This window comes from Tachyglossus aculeatus, unplaced genomic scaffold (genome assembly GCF_015852505.1).
Source record: "Tachyglossus aculeatus isolate mTacAcu1 unplaced genomic scaffold, mTacAcu1.pri scaffold_124_arrow_ctg1, whole genome shotgun sequence".
NCBI lineage: Eukaryota > Metazoa > Chordata > Mammalia > Monotremata > Tachyglossidae > Tachyglossus > Tachyglossus aculeatus.
The window spans coordinates 1286206-1294649 of NW_024044853.1; the positions used below are offsets into that span (position 1 = coordinate 1286206).

General features: G+C 48.7%; 2 pseudogenes; one reads left to right on the forward strand and one right to left on the reverse strand.

Annotated features, from left to right (window-relative positions):
* Positions 1-614: 614 nt before the first annotated feature.
* On the reverse strand, positions 615-3673 carry LOC119922802 (annotated as a pseudogene).
* Positions 3674-6104: 2431 nt separating this feature from the next.
* On the forward strand, positions 6105-7172 carry LOC119922803 (annotated as a pseudogene).
* The last annotated feature ends 1272 nt before the right edge of the window (positions 7173-8444 follow it).

Sequence of the window (8444 nt, forward strand, 5' to 3'; positions counted from 1 at the left end):
GGGACAAAATGTCTATTTCCCTTTGCTGACTACCCCATTCCTCATCAGGGTCCTGGCGGTGGGGGTAGCCATATAAAGAGCTGTCCAAAGAGAAAGTCCAGCAACTGAGGATTTGTCAATGACTGCTACAGAGGCTGATAAGATGTTTTTGTAAGCCCGGTGTGGGGAGTGATCGTCTCTGTTTATTCTGAATGGTACTTTCCAAGTGCTTAGTATGGTGCCCCGCACAAGGTAAGCACTCAATAAATATGATGGAATGAATGAATGAATGAATGACAAGTGATTTTTTGGGCGGCATCATTGACTTAGTGAAATGAGCATGTGGCTGGGAGACATGAGATTGGAAATGTTTGCCCGGTTTCTGCCACCGGCCTGCTGATCACCTTGGTCCAGCTATGTAACCTCTCTCGGCCTCTCTGTAAAATCGGGATTCAATATGTGCCCTCTCTTTCTCTTACAATCTGAGCCCCCGTGGGTCAGAAAATGTTTCCGATCTGATTAGTTTGTTTCTACTCCAGCATTGTCAGTCTTTTGCAAACAAATTCTTCATGAATTCAATAATGATAATGTTGATATGACTACTATTAGTAATAGTAATTCTATATATTTTAAGATCATTCCTGGTGGTTATGAAAATCAGAAAATCGGAGGGTGACAAGGGAGAAGGGCTGCAATCGCGCAAACGTTTCCCCACATTTGACTGCCTGTTTTCTTGTTTTGATGCCTGTCTCCCCTCTTCTAGACTGGGAGCCCGTTGTGGGCAGGGATTACCTCTATTGCTGAACTGTACTTTCCATGTACTTAGTCCAGTGCTCTGCAAACCGTAAGCCCTCAATAAATGCAATGGAATCAATGAATGAGTGAATTTGACTGATCATATCCTTACCTCAAATCCATTATTTTATCCATCCATCCATCCATCTGACCATCCATCCATCCATCTATCTGTCTGTTCACCCGTCTGTCTGTCGATCCATCCATCCTTCCGTCCATCCATCCATCCATCCATCCATCCATCCATCCATCCATCCATAATAATAGTGGTATTTTTAAGTGCTTACTATGTGCCAGGCATTGTAGTAAGTGCTGGGACGGATATAGGCTAATCAGGCTTTTCACAGTCCTTATCCCACATCGTTTTCGCGGTCTCAATTCCCATTTTTCAGATGAAATAATTGAGGGACAGAGAAGTGAAATGCCTTGCCTAAGGTCACACAGCAGATACTCCACCCATCCATCCAACCATCTATCAATTCATCCATCCATCAGTCAATATTTGTTGAATGCATCCTGGGTGTAAATTACAGGATTGAAACCTTCAGAGAGATCAAAATAAACACCATCCCTGCTTTCCAAAAGCTTAAAACCTAACAGGGGAGAAGTACACAGAATTAATTATAGGACGAAGAAGGGAATGGAATGAATGGTAAATAGATGACTCTGTACTTCAAGAGTAAATTTTATAAAAGCCACTATGTACAAAACTATAATAGTGGGTTTTAGTGCAAAAATGGAGATGTGGTCTAAGATGCTGATTGGTAGTTTGGAGAAGATGATTTAGGGAAGAGAATAATGAATCGTGTGAGGCATCCTGGGAGTGGCAGGATGACAGAGGGGCTTTGAAGATGGGGAAAGCTGTGCTCTGATGGACTGGAAGTTGAGGAGAAGGAAAAGTGGGCTGACTGATTATTTCTCCATTTTCCATCACTGAAATATTTTGAAAGGGGACAGGGCCATTCAGAATAGAGAATGCAGTGACCGCTTCACCCCAGTTTGGTAAAATGTCTCAGCTCTGAGATAGAAGAGGACGACCCCTAGGCTACAACCTATTCCTTCTTAAACCAGGGATTTTTCTGTCATGTCCAGCCAGCCAGTATCAGTGATTCCTTCCCATCACCCCGTTCTCAGAACCTCTCGGCCACTCCCAAGCTGATAATAACAATAACAATAATAATAATTACATTTTTTAATCGCCTACTATGTGTCAAACACTGTTCTAAGCGCTGGTAGATAAACGTAATCAGGTTGTCCAGCGCGGGGATCAGACTTTTAATCCCCATTTTTCAGAGGAGGCAACTGAGGCCCAGAGAAGTTAAGTGGAAGGCTCAAGTTCACACAGCAGACAAGTGGCGGAGGAGGGATTAGAACCCACATCCTCTGACTCCCAAGCCCGGGCTCTTGCTGCTAAGCCATGCTGCTTCTAATGCTGCTTCTCTGGGTTGATTTCCCCAAGCAAGTACGGCGGAGAGTCTTAGGCTGGATTTAGAGTCATTTCTCATTCTCTCTAGATTTGCAATCAGAAGACATCAAAAAATACAACTGATTAAGTGACCGATTGATAGTTTGAGGTCATGAACGAGATGAAACTCAGAGAAGCAGTGTGGCCTAGTCGATAGAGCGTGGACCTGCGAGTCAGAATGACCTGGGCTTTCTCGTTCTCTCTAGATTTGCAATCAGAAGACATCAAAAAATACGACTAAGTGACCGATTGTTTGAGGTCATGAACAAGATGAAACTCAGAGAAGCAATGTGGCCTAGTCGATAGACCATGGACCTGGGAGACAGAATGACCTGGGTTCTAATCTCGGCTCTGCTATCTTTTTGCTGTGGGACCTTGGGCAAGTCTCTTCACTTCTCTGGGTTTCAGTTACCTCGTCTGGAAAATGGGGTTGAGTCTGTGAGCGCCATTTGGGACAGGGACTATAGACAACCTGATTAGCTTGTATCGAATCCCAGGACTTAGTACAGTGCCTGGCACATGGTAAGTGCTTAATAGGTATCATTGAAGAAAAATGGAAGAAGCTGAAGCGCCCACCCGTTGACCCAAATGGTCACTAACAGCAGGAATCATCATCATCATCATCAATCGTATTTATTGAGCGCTTACTATGTGCAGAGCACTGTACTAAGCGCTTGGGAAGTACAAATTGGCAACATATAGATACAGTCCCTACTATCAGTGGGCTCACAGTCTAAAAGGGGGAGACAGAGAACAAAACCAAACATACTAACAAAATAAAATAAATAGAATAGATATGTACAAGTAAAATAAATCAATAAATAGAGTAATAAATATGTACAAACATATATACATATATATACAGGTGCTGGGGGGACGGGATACTGGGTGCGGCTCTGCTTGTGTTTGTGCTTGTTCTTCTTCTTTGGGGGGCTGGATGTGCATCAGGCGGCACTGCTCCGGCAGCGGGCCGGCGTGGAGGCGGAAGCCCGTCAGCATGGTGCCCGTGATGGGCTTGAAGGAGCTGCTGCAGATGGGCGGCTTCTCGATCAGAGAGCGGAGGCTGCTGTTGTCGTGGGAGCCGGGCAGGTCGATCATGCCGGGCAGGTCGGGCAAGAAGTTGCTGAGCTTCTCCTTCACCTTCTTCCCGCAGAACTTGTTGTAGGCGTGTTCCAGGTTGTAGTGCGTGATGAGGTTGGTGCTGCCCGTCAGCTCGCTGCTGCCGGGCAGTTCCCGCATTAGGTAGAAGGGCCCACACCCGGGCGCGGTCTTGTAGGCCCCGGGCGGGGCGGGGGCGGCCGTCGGGGGCGGCCCGGTGCCGGAGCTTGCGCCTGGAGGCGGCGGCGGCGGTTTCCCGGGGCCGAAGCCCAGCGGGGCCGGGGGCGGCGGCGGCGGCTCCCCCTGGGCCCCGAACAACGCCGTGAAGTTCTCCATGGTGGCCGCGGCGCTGGCCCTGCCCCTCCGCCGGCCGGGCTCGCCCCCTCTCATTGGACGGTCCCCATCCGTTCCCCCCAGATGTCGTTGCCATGGGAACCCTGCAGACAGGTGCCATCACCGGATACTCATTCCTGTGGGGACTCAAAGACTGTGGGGCCGAGCCGCCGTGATTCGGTCCTCCGGGGAGCTCAGTAAATTGGTGACTTTATCTAAGGGGTCGGGGGCCTTGTCTGGAAAGCATGTCTCAGTGTCCACGGGACAGCAGAGATGAGGCGAGGGACATACAGGCGTCCGAGGAGAGAGGGGGGACAAGTCCAGCCCAGGGCTGGTCAGGGCTCCCCCAGCCCCACGATGGCCCGATGAGTGTGATCATGGTTTGGGAGGGACAGGGCAGGACCATACGGCTAATCGATGTGAGTGTGAGGGTCATTCTGGGAAGACGTTCATACACAGTGTCCAGGGTGTAGTTGGAACCAGGACTACGTACGCAAGCAGAGAGAAAGATTTGCCCCTATGGTGGCCCCCTGGCCCCCTCCATTCACCTCCCAAACCCCGGCTACCGTGGCTGCCAGGCTAGGACGTTATGGCATGACGTCAGCCCCGGGCCGTAGTGACTTCAACCATCAGCTCAAACCTCCGAGCAGGGACAAGAGGGTATGACCGAGACTGCACCAGCCAGATGCTTCAGCACCAATTCCTCCTCACAGGACTTCCCCCCGCCCAAATCTTGGGGGAATGCAAGAGAGAAGTAGTGTGGCCTAGTGGACAAAGCGTGGGCTGGGAGTCAGAAGCCTTGGGTTCTAATAACGGCTCTCCCTCTTTTTTAAATGGTATTTGTTATGTGCTTACTATGTGTCAAACATTGTTCTAAGAACTGGGCAAATTGAACAAGTTGGGCACAATCCCTGTACCTCATGGGGCTCATAGTCTGAGCAGGAGGAAGAGCCGTAGAAGTGAGGCAGAGAGAAGATAAGTGACTTGCTCAAGGTTACACAACAAGCAATTGGCAGAGCTGGAAATAGAGACCAGGCCCATGCTCTTTCTACTGGGCCAGGCAGCTTCTCTTCTGGGTGATTTGGGGCCAGTCACTTCGCTTTTCTGGGCCTTCATTACCTCATATGGGGATTAAGACTGTTACCCCACGTGGGACAATCTGATTACCTTCTATCCCACCCAACGATTAGAACAGTGCTTGACACATAGTAAGGGCTTAACAAATACTATCGCTATTATTATTAGTGCTTGATAATTATATTTGTGCATGTTTAATGTGTGCAGAGCACTAAACGGAGTGCTGAGGAGAGCACCATATGAAAGAGTTGGTAAACATGTTCCCGGCCCACAAGGAGCTCACCGTCTAGTGGGAAAGCAGACATTAATCAGTCAACTGATAGGAGACATTTATTGAGCGCTTACTGTGTGCTGAGCACTGTACTAAATGCTTGTAGGAATACAATCAGAGTTGGTAGACATATTTTCTCAAGGAGCTTACAGTCTAGAATAAAGAGCTTTACCTTCAGCATCAATATCCCGAGGGTCTGGAGATGAATTAAGTCTGGAGATGGTCCCTGACAGATGGTGGGAAGAAATGGTTTAGGTAAATCCTCCTCGAGAAGGTGGAATTCTAGACAGTTTTCGACGGTGGGATATCTTCAGGCTGGGGAATTGAAAAGGGTGGATTTCAAGGCCAAAGGAAGGGTGGGAGCCATAGGTGGGAGGAGGAAACATCGAAAATGAGTCACGGTAAGCAGGTTCTTTTTGCAGGGTTGGTTGAGGAGAGCTGATAATGAGGAGGAGAGTTAGAACAGGAGGATGGCACTGAAGCCAGTGAAATCAACCCAACTACAATCCGGTATTCCTCTAGACTGTAAGTTTGTTGTGGGCAGTGACTGTGACTTTATGATTCTATTGTACTCTCCTTAGCATTTAGTACAGTGCTCTGCACACAGTAAGTGCTCAATAACTACGAATGAACGAGTTCATTTTCCGCCTTATGAGAGATGATGCAATCAGGTTCCCTGTGCTAGAAGCTGTGTGTGTATGTGTGTGCACGCCAAGTATTGGGTACTGGAAGCAGAAAACAAGTTCAGGCAGTGGGGAGGGTTGAAGACGAAGATACAGAAAGATCTCCCTCCAGACTGTAAACTCGATGTTGGCAGGGAATGTGTCAACCAACTCTGTTGTGGTGGCAGAGGGGAGACAATCTCAGGAATTCCCTTTAAATTGACCAAAATAACGTGAAAATCTGGATCGTTCCTTATCCCTGCCGGGTAAAGAACTCAAAGACTATTTTGAATTCAATGACTGTCTCCTCTCCATAGAGAATCTCCAGCAAATGTCCTGTCAGTTTCTTCACTTATCCCATCAATGGACTCTAACTTTGATTCTTCCCTCATCCACTGCAGAAAGTCAATGGTGCCTCCCCAAAATGCCCAACATCTCCACGGTGACGAGAGTCCTCCTGCTGGAATTCTCGGAAGTCCGGGAGCTACAGCTGGTCCATGCCACTCTGTTCCTCCTGGTCTACCTGGCAGCAATGATGAGGAATCTACTCATCGTCGCCGTCACTGCCTTCTACCGGTGCCTCCACACTCCCATGTACTTCTTCCTCAGTAACCTGTCTATCCTCGACCTCTGTCTCATCTCTGTCACCATCCCCAAATCCGTCGCCATCTCCTTGACTAATAACAGCTCCATCTCCTTCCTGGACTGTGTGGCTCAGCTCTTACTGGTGATCTTGTTTGCCGCTTCGGAGTATTTTCTCCTCACGGCGATGTCCTATGACAGATACACAGCCATTTGCCGCCCCCTACACTAGGAGGTCATCATGGACCGAGGGGCCTGTGAGAAGGTGGCTGCCGCCTCCTGGCTCAGCGGAGGGTTGTTAAGGGTCCGATTTTCGGATTCGACGTTCCCTCTGTCCTTCTGCAGGTCCAACGTCGTCCAGCAGTTCTTCTGTGACGTCCCATCCCTGGTGAAGATTCCTTGCTCCGAGGACCACGTCACCATCGATATGAGGGTGACTGTCGATACAGCGTTAGACAGCGTCTGCTTCGTCTCTTTTGTTATCGCGTATGTGCGCATCTTCCAGGCCATTCTGAGGATGCCGGTCGCCGAGTGCCGGGACAAAACCTTCTCCACCTACCTGCCTCACCTCGGTGTCATCACTCTCTTCATCGTGACTTGCTTCTGTGCTTACCTGAAGCCTCTGTCACGTTCCCCCTCAACAGTGGACCTGCTGGTATCCGTGTTCTACGCCCTGGTTCCCCCCGCACTGAACCCTCTCATCTACAGCCTGAGGAACAGGGGCATGAAGGCGGCCATCGAGAGAGTCATAAAGGGGAGATTTTCCCGCCCTTTTCTCTGGAAAAAAAAGTCTCCTTGTGTTCATATTGCCATCGCTCACCTCATTAAGGCACCCTACGGAGGGGTGTATGTGACCAGTTGTCTTTTCTGGCTGAAAGGAGGCTTTCACAGGGTTCGGAGTGACGTCTGATACATTCAGTGTGAGATGGACAACCCCACATCAGAGGGCATTGTGCTGGGGTCGATACAAGCTAACGGGTTGGGCACAATTTATATCCCACAAAGGGCTCAGTCTTCATCCCCATTTTTCAAAAGAGAAAACTGAAACCACAGATAAATGAAGTGACCTGTACAAGGTCCAATAGTAGACAAGTGGCATATCCGGGATCATCACACAGGTCATTCTGTCTCCCAGGCCTGAGCTCTATCCACTTGTCCAAACGGCTTCTCTTGGGTAAGTCATTTAACCTTCATAATTAACAAAAATATTGTTTCCTTCCCAGACCATTGAAACGCTCCAAAATCTATCAGTCTCACATTATGTGGAAATGTTCCCTCCTTATGTTGCATTCCTTAATATCATTATCTTCTTCTGAATAAGGTTTATATGTCCGACCTGCTACTTTTCCTTTCTGAGAGTGAATGTTTTATCAGCACTGTGACTTGTGAAGTAGTGTGATGTAACGGAAACAGCATGGGTGTAAGAGCCATTCATTCGTTCAGTCAATCGTTTTATTGAGCGCTTACTGTGTGCAGAGCACCGTCAGAGCGCCTGGGTAGACTGTAAACTTATCCGAACTGCCAGTGCTCTGCCACAGTGCCAATACCCGGCAGGCAGCAGCCTGGTAGCCATGGTTAGGCAGTGTATTATAATAATAATAATAATAATATTGGTATTTCTTAGGCTCCTACTATGTGCCCGGCACTATACTAAGCACTGGGGTCTATATAAGCCAATCAGGATGGAGGGATTTGTGATGGTTGGGGTCACTGCAGTGTACAATGCCCCCATCCTGCAAATCCCCTGCTTGATCGGGGGACGCAGCCCTGTTCTGAACGCCAACATAGATCCCTAGTGTGAGCATCTCTCTAGATGGGCTCCGACTCTTCCGTTCACCTCCTTGTCCCTCCCTGTCCCTACACCCCCCTCCACCAAAGTCACTTTCACCAGGGCAGCGTGGATCTGAGGGGCTCTGACCTCCATCTCCCCTTGGTCTTCTGGGTGGGGCAGGTCACGAAGTCTCCAAAAAGCTGGCTATTGCACTTGGTACACAAGATTTGCTCAATGAATTGCGGTGATGGACTTCTGGATGGATGAATGAATGGATGAATGGATTGATTGTTGGTTGAGAGGAGATGGATCTGAGCAGTTGGATGGGATCTGTATCAGTCTTTTACACCCCTTCTTTCAAGGGTCGTAACTACCCTAAGCGTGTGCCTTATTCTCCACCTCTTCAAAGCT